We start from the raw sequence: 14,494 nt of genomic DNA on the forward strand, positions 1-14,494 counted from the left end.
CATGACTGACCCAGAATTAGGGCAACCTCATATTAGTAGCAGAGAGGGAGAAATTCTGCAACCATCAATGAAAGATCCATTGAGGTTATCCTTCTGGAGAATAGGTCACACTCTCAGTTCCACTTTTTCCAGATGGATTCTTGCCTTTTGTAAGACTTTGCTGAATGATCTCTTATATTTATTTTCAAAACAAAAGTGCTAGATTTTCTTGGGGGGGATATATTTGTCCTAGTCCACCTAAATTATGCAAGAATTCTTCTTCTTTCACCGCACTGCTGTTGTTTGTCCTCCTAACTACAGCTTTGGTGCCATTTCCCTTTCTAATTAATGGGTCTTCTTCCATGGACTGTCACATGGGTAACTCTAGCCAGGGAGAGCTCAAAGATCAGGATGATGTCATAGCACAAGGTAGCCAAACAGATTTGGCTATGTGATGACATCACGGGACACACACACACACACAGACACACACACACACACACACACACACACACACACACACACACAAATAAACAGAGAGCAAGCACAATGTTTCCTGAGTGGGCAAAACAATCACCCTTGTAACAATCACCCCCCTCCCCAAATTATTTAAAAAGTGGGAGGTTTCTTTGGACGCTGTTGAAAATGTTTGCAAAAAAAGTGACACATTTGGCTTAGCCCCTATTTTGCTGCAAACCTGCTCATAGCACTTACATCAAAACATCCCCTTTTATGCTGTTTGTGGAGGATAATAATCTCCAGTGATTTGCGTCAATTTTTTTTAAAGTCACACATCTGAGATGATATTAAGTGAAATTGCATTGTGATGTATGATAAATGCTCTTGGGTGTTTATTTTTTAAGCCAGTTGAAGGAGGGGTGTGTGTGTGTGTGTGTGTGTGTGTGTGTGTGTGTGTGTGTGTGTGTGTGTGTGTTTTGAGCACAGAATGTGCTTGAACACTTGACAAAGCGCATTTTATCAACAGAATGAAATTAGATACCTGTCAAAATACATTTGTCCTCCAAATAACTATTCATACATTTCATATTCCTGCATAAATAGATATTCATCTGCTCCTTGTTGCCTGTCATTGGGTACTCATGTTCCAGCATCAAACCGAGGATGGGAAAAAATATCGGCGGAAGCTTCCAAAAGCAATAATCAGCCTGGGTTTATATCGCTTTCCTCTGGCGGTCTTAGCAGCAGTCATTTTATTACTGAAGAACTGGGAAACATCTATTTAAAATCAATCCAATAATATTAGGTTCCAAAACATTAATTTCTGCCTGCAGAACCCGAAATGGTTTCAAGCATGTTTTCTGTCACACCAATTGTTCCCAAAGACCCTCGTCCCACAGTCGCCTGGTGCAATGCTAAATGGCATCAAGCGACACGAGGTCTGTCACAGAGGGTGGGGGGCAAACCAAAGCCTCTGGTCATCTCTGTGTTGTCTGACACAGTAGTGGCTTTGGTTGTGCATGTAGACTAAGGGCCCAGTCCTAAGTGCCAGTACTGAGCTTTGGTGCTGGGTGTTGCGGATGTGCCATAAGCCGTGTCAGCAACACCCAGAGGGGAGTGAGTGCAGGCGCTGCCCCAGTGTCAGTTGGCAGTGAGCCCAGTATCAGACAGACACCACCCGGAGCACAATAAGAGCTCTGGGTGGCTGTGAGGGCTTTGGGGCTGTGAGGGGGAGGTGTTCTGTGGGAGGAAGAGGGACCGACAGAGCCTGGCTCTGCTGTACCCTCTCCTCCATGTCAGGTTGCAAAGCCCAACACAGATGCTCTCAAGTCTGTGCCGGCAAAATAGCCAGTGCTATAATAGCCATTGTGGGGCTTGGGGCTTACCCCGAGGAGACCTCTGGTGGCCCTGGTGCTGCCGCTGCATGTAGCAGTAGTCATTTTGAAGAGTGGGTCTGGGAGACACATGTAAGAAAGAATAAAAACCTGTGCAGGGTGGCCAAATATTCCCAGACGGAGCTTTTTCTGCCAGGGCAGCTTTTCCACCTAAATCAGCCTGGCAAGTGACCTGGAGGGTTTCAGTCACACAGCAGGTGCAGAGGTGTGGAAGGAGCTGTGGCCAAATGGTGGCTGTGTCCATCATCGTATCCCTTGCAGTGGAAGGTTCTGCCAAATGGAGGTTTGACTCAACGGTGGCTAAATTTCTCCGAGTGAGAATTCCAAAGCCTTCCCTTCCCCCTCATTAGTATGACACAGACAAGTCGCATCTCTCGGAGGAAAAGTAGCTGAGCACAGAGACATTTTGTCAAGCCGGTATTATTGACTGCATTGTAATTTGTTGATTGCTACCCAGCACGGAGACGGTTTCCTATCCTGTCAAAACTCGCATTCTGCAAACAACATCCATCCCCAGGAATCTGCAGATGGAAGCACATTTGTCAGCAACCTCCCCCTGCCCTGAAAAATCCCAAAGACAGGCTGGAAGGAACCCATACATTTAAATAGCTGCAGAACTCAAGGTGCTGATTAGTGTTTGCCCACTTCAAGGCTGTCATTTCAGGAGAGAAAAACAGGGAGGTGCCACTCTATTGTTTGCGGAATAAACTGCCTTCTACCCTGGTCAGTTGTGATTGTGTTCCGATGCACGAATCGCAAATCTAAAAATTATCCACAGCCCTTTGAGCTTGTGTTGCTTTCTGTCGTGGCCTGTCACAGAGGGACTTGCTTGGCTCTATGTGCTCAGCAGTAAACAGCCATCCCTCACCAAAGTCTTTTTCTCTCAAAGTTGTTTGGTTCAGGACCTTCCACGGAGAAACTCATTAATTAACGTCACCCAATCCGGATGAATGCAACGAGCTGGCGAGCCGGTGGATTAATGAACTAATGTGGGTGATGGCTATTCTCCATTAAAGCCCCATTACCATTCATTTTGGAAATAAATTAAGGAGCAGGTCAGCGATAGACTTCCATTAGTCAGGTTCTTTTAAACCTGCAATATGGGGGCGGCTCTTTTTTTGGGGATTTAAAAAAAAAACCCTTCAGAAGGGTAAGGAAAAATCAATGACAAGGAGGATGAAGGGAGATATTGATACCCTTCTTCCCATACCACTAGAGCTAAGGTTCATCTGATGGACTTGATTGGAAGGAGATTCGGCACAGGCAAAAGAAAACACACTTCTGTGAGGTTCTCTACACAAGATATGGCAGTGAAAGTTATAGCAGAGGCAGCTCGAGTAGGGATTTGTCAGACTGATGGAAAGGTAAGGGGAAGCTTTTCTCCTTGCCCCAGGCTGAGCTGCTTGATGCCCCAAACTTGCACTGAATTCAGGTCTGCTGGCCTCCCTGTTCTAGCGCAAGTTAGAATATGCTGCCTGTCGGAAACCTGGAGAGCAGCTGTCAGTCTGTGGAGCCCAACTAAACCAGAGGGATTTGTGTTCTGAACCAGGTTAAGGCAGCTTTGTATGTTACGGTGCTGTTTATCCATCTGGCACAGTCTCGTTTGCATGGATGGGCATCGCTCTCTAGTGTTGCAGCGAGGGGTCTCTATTCGGAGATGATGCCAGGGATTGAATCTGGGACCTTCTGCATGCATCCTTCAGAGCCATCCAGCCAGTTGTTAACTGGCAAGGGACTCCTGGCATTTGACTTTTGGTCTGCGGTTCTTAACACGGACACGCCAGATGTGGTTACGCAGTGGAGCAGACAACACAACTGTCTTCAGCTGTTAGCATCTCATATGTTTCTGGCATGAGAAGCAGGAACGGAGACTTGTCCCAAGGCAGCCCCAGTTCATATTAAACCCTGTGCAAGTTCTCGGCAGAGAGGCCTGCTGTCCCTATGCTGTGTCTTGCAGCCACCCTGAGCCATCCTCAGCAGTGCACTGCTCCGATTTCACAGCCCGCCGGATTTTCTCTCATTATCTCATCCTGTTGCAGGTTGCTTGGCCGTAAGCCATTCAGCATGCAGTGAAGCTCGGCTCAGTGGGAACTTCATATTTCTGCTGTGTTTAAGGAGGAAAAAAATAATCTGACAAGCAGTTTAAGCTCTGAAGTGTAAGACGGGAGGAGAAGCTGGACACTATCATTAGAAGCATTAATTCTGAGCCACAGGTCAGAAGCTCACCAGCCTTCCTCTCCCCCACTGCATCGCTTTAGGAGTCCGGCCAGGCTGGTGCTGCTTTGAGCCATAAAGAGCCAGGGACCGAAAACAACTCATGGGTACAAATCAATTAAGGACAAATTCCAAGCCCATTAAAAGCAAGAGGGATCTTGGTAGGCTCTTGGCATCCAGTCCTCTGCATTTTTCTCCCAGACAAGTCACAGCCTTTGGAGAAATGCATCATCTCTGGTCTTTTGCTACTCTGGAATCCCCTGGTGTATGAAATATTTATTCAAGTAATTTTTTTTTTTTTTTCTGCTGAGAGAACACATTGATTGGGAATGGAGGTACCCTTCAGGGCCAGCTGTGGGTGCATTGATTCACTCTTTGAACATGCTGAACTGAAAAGCACTGATTGTAGTGCATTGAGATCCATCAAACCTAGTATAATTTATTTTTATTTAATTATTTTTCATTTTTTTGTACATCCCTTCCTCCAAGGAGCCCAAGGTGGTGTACATAGTTACTCCCCTCCTTTTGTCCTCCTCCCCTGTGAGGTGGATGAGGCAGAGAGAGAGAGAGAGAGAGAGAGAGAGAGAGAGAGAGAGAGAGAGAGAGAGACTGGCCCAAGGTTACTCAGGAAGCTTCATTTCTGAGCAGGGATTTGAACCTGGATCTTCCAGGTCAGGTCCAACTTCCAAACCACTAAGAAAGGTAACTAGATTGTCAAGGTCTGGTTCAGATTCACACATGCTTGTGAAACATGTTTGTGCAAATGCAACAAACAACACATTATCAACAGAACTTTATTAATGGTCAAGCAACATAATCTCTCAATACAGTGCTTCCCCACATGCACACCCTATATGGTGCTTTCCATTGTATGGGGAATAGCACCCTTGTGGCAGGTACGTCTACACAAGAACCTCATATTGGGTTTATTCCAGTCACCTGCCATGGTGTTCCTGAGAGAATCTTGGGAACCAGGATATGGTAGCAGTGCTAAGGCTCTTGGGGGCTGTAATCCTAACCTCACTTTCCTGGGAATAAGTCCCATTGAACACATTAGGACTTACTTCTGAGTTGACCTGGCTAGGATTGTGGCCTTGGTTACAGATCTTTAACTTACCATCCAGCAGGTCTCAGGATTACCTGGGGAGAAGGAATAGCTCTGGAAGTAGCTTCTGGTTGCAGCATAAATAAACCCCTTGAGCAGATGCGACAGGTAGCATGGCTTCCAAGTGTTTGTGCAGGCAGTACCGCAGATCAGATTATTCCTTGGAAAAGCACAGGACATCAGCATAGCAAAAATATTTTTAACAGGAGACCATTCTCCTGTTCCAGGCTGAGGCCAGCTGGTTGCCCCTGTAAGGTTCAGCAGAAGCCCTGCAGGCGAGCAGGACCACGGACAGCTCACTGTAGAGTTGGGCTGATTTCGGCTGCAGACAAAGCAACCAAGAGCAAACCAGGATGTTGCTCCAGTTACAGTAAGGCTGGGGCCAAAACAGATCTCAAGTCCTTCTGTTCACAGCTTGGTGCCACTGGCACTGCTGTTTAAAGGGCTCTTATCCTCTTCTTGTGGCGTTGGGAGCCTCTGACCACCCCTGGAGTAGGGACAGGCCCCCAGCATTGCAGAGGGTTCTGAGAAGTTGTCCTTGGAGGTGAGGAGGGGGACTTCTGCTGGAGTTACCCCGGCTCCTGGCATCCCCTCTCCATGGGAGTTTCTGGCAGGGGAGTGCCTTCTGAGGCTCTATTCTAGGGATGGTTCTGGCCTCTGGCCTTTGTCTGTAGGTCCCTCCCATGCTAGTAGGGGGCCAATCCCCTGCGTCATGACAGCTGCCCTACCTGAAGCATGAAAGGAGGGACAAGACTGAGAACTAATCCAGGATTTGCCTTGCAAGGCTAGAACGAGTACAAGGTGTGTTATGAAGCCACAGCTGAAGACCCTCAGCTAATCAGGTGCTATCTGACCTTGCCTTTAAAGGGAAAGGAGAATGGCTGATGGCAGAAAAGAAAAAATCCCAAGATCTAAAAACAGGGAGAGTGAGTGAATGAGATGGATGCCTGGAGTCATCACCTTTCTTTGTTCAAGCCAGTGTCCTGTTAATGTCAATCTAGATCAAGGAAACCAGCATCTGGCTGTGTTGAAACACACCATCCTGGGAGCTGTTTTGCGGTTGCTTGACTTACTGCAGTTTTGGAGTAGGCCAGCTCATGACTTTAGCAGGGCTGAGACCGCAGCAGCCACAGAGTAGCAGCTCGGATTCTCAAAAGCTGCCAATAATTCATTTCACACCATTGATTCCGGGGCGCAAATATCTCATTGCTATGAATTTCCCAGAGGGGGAAGAGATGAGGAGAGAGAGACTGAGGGAGGGAGGGAAGAGGGAGAGATGCAGATGCTGCTTGGGCAGGCTGAGCGTGCAAAGTGCCAGGAGCTAAATTAGGATAGATCACCCATCTCTGAGATGGAACTAGCAAGCTTTCCCCAAAAATTCTATGGCAAGAGCTGCTCTTTAGAAAAGCCTGCCACCCCATTGACTCCCACAGGCCTGGGTTGATACAACACACACACACACACACACACACACACACACACACACACACACCTGCTTTGTCAAAACTGCAAAATAGGGAGAAGAGCACAAGGCATCAGCTGTTGATTCTCAAAAATGAATAAACAAAAAGCCACAGTTTTCATTTGAAAGGCCATATGAATAGATCATATGAGAAGAAGGCTGCAATCCTAACCACACTTTCCTGAGAGTAAGCCCCACTGAACAAAATAGGACTTACTTCTGAGTAGACCTGGTTAGGATTGTGCCCAAAAGATCTTTGACATCCCAAATATTACACACTGGGGAGCGATACCCCATGCTTTTGTGCCGATCTGAGTTTTGCACCTGTAGGAAAAAGAGCAATTCTCTTCATTCTCCCTTTTCTAGAGTTGCTGGGAAGGGAGTTAAGGACTTGGGGAAAAAGATCAAAACCTTCTGTTCTATATGTGACCACTTTACTTCAACATAAGAGCACCAGAAAAGCCCTACTCGGTCAGGCCAAAGGCCCATCTAGTCCAGCTTCCTATATCTCAGTGTGGCCCACCAAATGCCTCAGGGAGCACACAAGACAGCAAGATACCTGCTTCCTGGTGCAACTCCCTTGCATTCTAGAACCAGGAGGTTACATTTATCCATCACAGCTTGTAACCTTTGATGGACTTTTCCTCCGTTAATCTGTCCAATCCTCTTTTAAAGGCATCTAGGTCAGATGCCATCACCACATCATGTGATAAGGAGTTGCACATATTAATTGGTTGGCAACCTTCGGTCTCGAAAGACTATGGTATAAGCCTACAGCACCTGGAATTCCCAGGGGGTCTCCCATCCAAGTACTAACCAGGCCTGACCCTGCTTAGCTTCCGAGATCAGACAAGATCAGGAGATAGTGTTCAGTATAGGGAGATGGTTGGCAACCTTCAGTCTCGAAAGACTATGGTATCAGCCTACAGCACCCGGAATTCCCAGGGGGTATCCCATCCAAGTACTAACCAGGCCTGACCCTGCTTAGCTTCCAAGATCAGACGAGATCAGGCATATGCAAGGTAACAGCTGTTTCACTTACATTCTGGGTAAAGAAATATTTCATTTTGTCTGTTCTAACTCTCCCGACACTCAGTTGTAGAGGATGTCCCCTTGCTCTGGTGTTGTGTGAGAGGGAAAAGGACATCCCTGTATCCACCCTCTGCATAATTTGTGCATCTCAAAGCACTTCTCCGCTGTTTCAGCCCCTGCCATTTTCTCCAAGTATAGCATTTATGTGAGCGCTTTAGCCCTGTTGGTGTGTTTGGAAGGGAAACCTCTAGCAGAAAGCAGAAAGTGTGCCCACTCCTCTTGCCAGCTGTGCCAGCTCTCCTTGGATCTTCATCATGCTCCACAGACCTTCCTGGGCACTCTGTCTCATTGCCCTTTCATCAATTCAGCCTCTCTCTGCCTCTCACTCTCCATGGCTGGAGGCAGCAGCAGGGGTTTCATTTGCTGCTTATCTTCCCCCCTCTCTCCATGATGCTCTCCTTGCAAAACAGAATTTAAATCAGCCCAAAAGGAACCTGACAGTCCTAATTATGTTTGGTGAAGGGAATGCAAGAAAGCAGGAACGAGGCACAGAGGCCACCTGGCTGGTGTGGAGAATTCCAGCTGGAGTGCAGACTGCTGCTGCGGAACTGAAACAGACTGCAGGTCAGTATCAGTAGCTGACAATTGATGCACACTGGGCAAAACAACCACAGCTTCTCTCAGAGTTCAGTGTATACTGATGGGGGTTGAGCTGCACCAAGAAAAGGGATCTTGGGGGCCAGGTAGACAACAGCTCCATGAAAATGTGGGCCCAGCATGCGGCAGCTGTGAAGAGGGTTAATTCTATGCTTGAGGTGATTCGGAAAGGGACGGACATTTGGAAATTGTATGCTAATATTATAAAATTTCCCCTGGGGGCTGGGGATAAGAATAGGCCTCAGTTTGGCTGTACTTGTCATAAGAGGCAACTAAACAGCCACCGGGTAGATGGGACTCGTCAGCCTGAGAAGGCAGCTCATCTGAGAGAAGGAAAACTCTGATCCCAAACCTCCACTGCCTTGTGGCTACATCCAGTTATGGAAAAGGCTTCAGGAGTCAACCTCAAGGCAAAATCTGGAGCCGGAGTCCCTGAAGCAGTTCATGGCTGGACACAGACACATTCCGGCAACTCCTGCGACGCCGCTGGAACCAACTGTATTGGCTTCTGCCTTTCCACTGGATCATTTCAGCAATGTGGAGAGGAGGGGATTTGCTGCATAGGTAACAGTCTATCCTTCATACCTATTTTACGCAGGCTTCACGCACTGGAGAGGACACTCTGTTCCAGAACCACCATTCAGAGCGCAATACCATAGTCTTCTGAGACTGAAGGATGCCAACAAATTATAAAATGCCTCTATACAAAGCTATAGTGAAGCCATATTTGGGATCCCATGTACAGTTAACAACATAAGAAGAGGCCTGCTGGATCAGGCCAAAGGCCTATCTAGCCCAGCTTTCTGCATCTCACAATGGCCCCACCAGATGCCTTAGGGAGCACTCAGAACCCCATGATCCTTATATCCTGTTGCCACTCCCTTGCATCTGGCATTCAGAAAAAGGTTACCTCTAAAAGCAGGAAGTTGCATATACCCATCTTGGCTTGTAACCTGTTTACACAGGAGGTCAGGTCCTGGACCCCACTATTGAGAACCCCAGGAGGTCGGTTCCTGGTCACCTTACAGCAGCAGTTGCTGGGATGCCCTCAGAACCAGGAAGTGAATGGGTGACGCAAAACGCATCTCTCAAGGTGATGTCATAGCTATTCACTTCTAGGTTTGCAGGTCTAGTGCAAGTCTCCAAAGAGCAGTAAGAGGATCCAGCAGGAGGGTTTTTTGCAGCATGCAAAAAAGAAGCTGGACTAGATAGGCCTTTGACTTGATTGTGGAGTACACAAAGCATTCTCCGACTCATCCTCGGCATCACCTGGCAGGACAAAGTTCCAAACAACACAGTCCTGGAACGAGCTGGAATCCCTAGCATGTATGCACTGCTGAAACAGAGACGCCTGCGTTGGCTTGGTCATGTCGTGAGAATGGATGATGGCCGGATCCCAAAGGATCTCCTCTATGGAGAACTCGTGCAGGGAAAGCGCCCTACAGGTAGACCACAGCTGCGATACAAGGACATCTGCAAGAGGAATCTGAAGGCCTTAGGTGTGGACCTCAACAAGTGGGAAACCCTGGCCTCTGAGCGGCCCGCTTGGAGGCAGGCTGTGCAGCATGGCCTTTCCCAGTTTGAAGAGACACGTGGCCAACAGTCTGAGGCAAAGAGGCAAAGAAGGAAGGCCCGCAGCCAGCGAGACAGACCAGGGACAGAATACATTTGTTCCCAGTATGGAAGGGATTGTCATTCCCAAATAGTCCTTTTCAGCCACACTAGACGCTGTTCCAGAACCACCTTTCAGAGCGTGATACCAGAGTCTTTCGAGACTGAAGGTTGCCAACATGTAACACAAAGCAGTTTTCATGCACTACAGCTCTGCTCACTATGCTGAACTTTTCTGCTGCCTGCTTGGGGGCTCCTGCTGCGGTCTCCTTGCTGGAGCAATGGGTGGCCCATAATGCCCCCAAAAGGGCCTTGTGACAACCCAGGGTGTCATGATGCACTGATTGGGAACTGCAGCCTTACAGAATGAAAATCTGGCTTAGTCCTAGTGGACTTTTCTAGGAGACTTCTAAGAAGTTCCATTTCTGCCACAAAATCATGATGTGGTCTTGGGCAAGTCACTGCCTTTCCAAAAGTCAAACTGATCTGGGTCTTGACCTCCACACCAATGGCAGGCACTACCCAGGAGATCCGGTTGGGATCTTGTCTGCAGGGAAGGTGTTACATTTGCTTTGCTGAGCCGGTTCCTTGCTGAGACCGACCCTGAAGTTTTCACTTCAGGCTGATTTTTAGGAGATAAAGCGAGGACCAGTTCTGCTCTCATTGTGTGAATTCTCAAGAAGAGACTTTTGCAGTCTGCCATGCTGTTAACTAAAGGGCCTGTATTCATGCAGACTCCAGATCCATCACTGACGGTCGGGCAAGGCAGGGAGGAATGAATGGGGAAATTTTATTATTTAGATGAAGGAGAAAAGCTGATCTCATTCACATGAGTCCCGCCTGCTTTCAAGATAGGAGTGCAATTATGGGACAATAAGGTCTACAAAGATGAGGCTATTGTACTTGCACAAAAAAAGAGAGTCTAGGAGAAATTGGTGCCGAAAATGAATCAGACAGAACCGTATTATCTCTGCCGTGAGGACACCACCGAAAACCTGCAACATCAAAGCGGCAATGGAGAAGGAATTTAAGCGCAGCACCTTCAGATAAGAGAGAAAAGTATCGGCTGGTGAACAAAGGCGCCGGAGGCTGGGACACCATTCGCTTTCTTGCAGAAGCAGAACAAGGGAGGTTTGTAAAAGCAATTAGCGCTGGGAAGGAAGCCAAACCGCTAATCACAGAGACCACGACAAGGAAGGGAGGGAGGCTGTTGACGCCTGGAAGTAGGCGAGTCTTGGATGAGAAGTTTTCCTAATCTTCTAAAAGGAAAAGCTGGCTGATGACCTTCCAGGTTTTCCTGAACGCCGCAGGTCAACATGGAGAGAATGGGTAGATCCTCACAACAAATCTCTCTCTGTTTGTGGTGGTGTTTTAGTTGTCATCACTTCTCTCAGAGAATGCTGTGAATTATAGTTTGGAGATGGCGTTGAGAATACTCTGTTAGATATCCCAAAGGAAAAGACTCTGTCCAAAGTTGTCACCCATTGTGGGGTGATTGTGGGGTACACAAAGCAGATTGTGGGGTACACAAAGCAGAGGCTCAGAAAAAAATCTTCACAAATTGGTAGACTCATGGCATAAAGCATCTTTGCAATGAGAGTACGGAAAGCCGGCGGGAAGGCCTCTACTGTCCTGCCATCACTGAATCTGGACTAATAGCTGTTGGTGATGGAAACTACAGCACCAAGCAGCACAGGGGCGAAGGGGGAGAGCAGATCAGTGGGTGGATCAGGCCTGGGAGGGGGGTGGGGATAGCAGAAGAGGCCTCTGCCATATCCTAACCCCCCCCCCCAGACCTTGAAGCCCTACACAGGGCTTCAGTGTGATTCAGTGATTTCAATCTACACAGTGATTGTGTAGTGTGATTCAGTGATTTCAATCTACACAGTGATTGTGTAGTATGATTCAGTGATTTCAATCTACACAGATTAGGAAACACATGTTCCCTTACCCCGAGGCGGCTGCCAGCCTGCTCAGTTCCAGCACTGGATCCAGCATGGCCCCACAGTGATGGCCAGGATTTGGATGTTTGATGGTTTTTTAATATGGATACACCCAGCTTGGTCTCCTGTTTTAGGACAACAACTGTGACAGATGTCTCTTCAGCTCTTGCTTGTGGGCCTCTTGGAGTTGTCTGGTTGGCCACTGTGAGAAGTGAGATGTTAGCCAGATGGGCCATGGACCTGATCCAGCAGAAGTCTTTTGATGTCCTTCAGTTCTTCTTCAGCAACAGCAGCAACAAAAGAGTAGCAATCATAATTTTCTGGAAAGGCAACTTTTGGCCACTAATGACCCCAACACTTCAGCATTTTTCTTTCTCAGCCAAGAAGTTAAGAACCCTAATATTTGCACTGGAAACGGAACATTGGTTCAGCCACTCTTCCCTGTGCCTGAAACCCAAAGAATTACTGGCACTGCAGACCAGATTGATATTGTGCTGGAGTCCCAAGAGGCCACTGTGTGCTCCGCTGCACATGAAGGTTTCTTCTTGCCGTGACCTTATTACATCTGATTAGTGATTTTAATTCATAAATTAAATCAAATTAAAACAGGAAATTCATGTGAAATGATAAATTGAATTGATTTAATTAAAATGGTTAATTAAAATAAAAATTAAAGCATAATTTGTTAAATTATACACATTTGCATTCAGTGCATTCAAACTAATTTAATTAGAATTAAGTTGAAGAAATCCAATCTGTGTTAATTTCAATTGGAATTAATTCTTAAGGAAAGTCTAGGTTCTAAATTTTAAAACTCAGATTTAAAAGGCCTTCAAGGAATAAGAACCAAAATTTGGCATCATATTATTATTATTATTATTATTATTATTATTATTATTATTATTATTATTGAACATGATACTATAAATGCCTATTACACAAATTCTGGTATTTGTCATGTATCTGCCATGCTGGTTTAACTCCAAGTAGGTATCAATCCTATGAATTTCCAGGCCAGATCCACATCCTGTGGCAAGCAGTTCCACAGTTTAATAACACGCTGGGTAAAGAAATATTTCCTGTGGTCTGTTCTAACTCTCCCAACACTTAATTTGAGTGGCTGTCCCCTGGTTCTGGTGTTATTATTATTATTATTAATTATTATTATTATTAACAGTATTTATATACCGCTTTTCAACTAAAAGTTCACAAAGCGGTTTACAGAGAAAAATCAAATAACTAAATGGCTCCCTGTCCCAAAAGGGCTCACAATCTAAAAAGATGCAAATGAATACCAGCAGACAGCCACAGGTGTTGTGTGAGAAGGAAAAGAACATCCCTCTCTCCACTCTATCCATCCCCTGCATAATTTTGTATGTCTCAATTATATCCACCCCCCTCAAGCACCTTTTTTGTAGACTGAAGAGTCTCAAAGGCTGTAGCCTTTCCTCGTAAGGGAGGTGTCCAGCCCCATAATCATTTTGGTCTCTCTCTTCTGCTTCTTTTCCATTTCCACTATATCTACTATTCGTTCAATGAGATCCAGAAGAGCTTTTCATAAGTTCTTATCTTCCCCGTATTGCTCAAGTCAAGTTGAAGACTTTTCTTAGATTCTTCTGTCAATGTTTGGTTTTACTGACATTTAACGAACATGATTAGGCAGGGTTTGGACAATTCTACACACAGTATCAAGGGTTTCATTTGATGATTAATGGACACCACTAAGCCAATTTGTAAGGGAGAGCAAACAAAAAAGGGTGGTGGGTTGACAGCACAGCAAGCTGCTGCCATTAGTTTATTTTACCTGGGGGCTCCACGGTGAAAAAACAAACCAAGGCAGCACTTCAAAGAAAACCTCATCTGCATGTATGAAGGTGTTTCAAGTTGCTTCCCAACCAAAACTATCCGGAAGGGGGAAGGAGGCTTTCGGGAGCTGCTTTGTGCCTGTCCAGCAGTCCGCAAATACAACACACAAACGTTTTGCTGCGTCAAGTTAGGAAATAATTTTTACTAGCAGTCATGAGTCAGTCCCCAGTCATTACTCTGCTAAAATTAGGGCATCTCTTTCCTTTTTGCTTGTCACATGTTTAACATCCGTTTGGCAATACTTTTTTTTTTTTTCCCCCAGAAGCTGCAAATTCCCCAGTCCCCAGAAGAGCTGGTACTGCGGCTTCTTATGAATGAAGTCACACGTGACTCCATTTCCTTGTTTTACATCTGCAAGGGCAAAATTATGCACTGAACTGGAGGAGAACCCTGATGACAAGCAAAGCACCTCAAGAGCCAATTTAAAAGGCTGTTGAGATTCATTTTTTTGGAAGTAAAACATCCCTGAGATTCAAGACACCATCCACTTCAGCATGAGAATTACCATGGACAAAACTGTCCTCCAGAGGATCTGAAACTTGGCCAGAGGGCAAGAAAACAGCCCAAAAAAACAATGTGTGACTCCCCTCCCCATGTGGAAATCAAAGCCTACCCACACCTTGCTCCTACCTCCCCTCCATTTGTGTCTCTCTTTGTAAGCTCTGTTGGAAGGGGAACTTTGCTTACAGCGAGTATCACATGCACTGAGGGCCCGATCCTATTCAACTTTCAAGTACCGACGCAGCTGTGCCAATGGGGCATGGTAAGGGAA

At 46.4% G+C, this 14,494-nt stretch overlaps 2 pseudogenes; both read right to left on the minus strand.

Moving 5' to 3' along the window:
- Positions 1-7,381: 7,381 nt before the first annotated feature.
- LOC136662921 (5S ribosomal RNA) lies at positions 7,382-7,504 on the minus strand (annotated as a pseudogene).
- Positions 7,505-7,533: 29 nt separating this feature from the next.
- LOC136662957 (5S ribosomal RNA) lies at positions 7,534-7,650 on the minus strand (annotated as a pseudogene).
- Between the last annotated feature and the right edge of the window lie 6,844 nt (positions 7,651-14,494).

The sequence above is a fragment of the Tiliqua scincoides genome, chromosome 11, assembly GCF_035046505.1.
Source record: "Tiliqua scincoides isolate rTilSci1 chromosome 11, rTilSci1.hap2, whole genome shotgun sequence".
In the NCBI taxonomy this organism is placed as follows: domain Eukaryota; kingdom Metazoa; phylum Chordata; class Lepidosauria; order Squamata; family Scincidae; genus Tiliqua; species Tiliqua scincoides.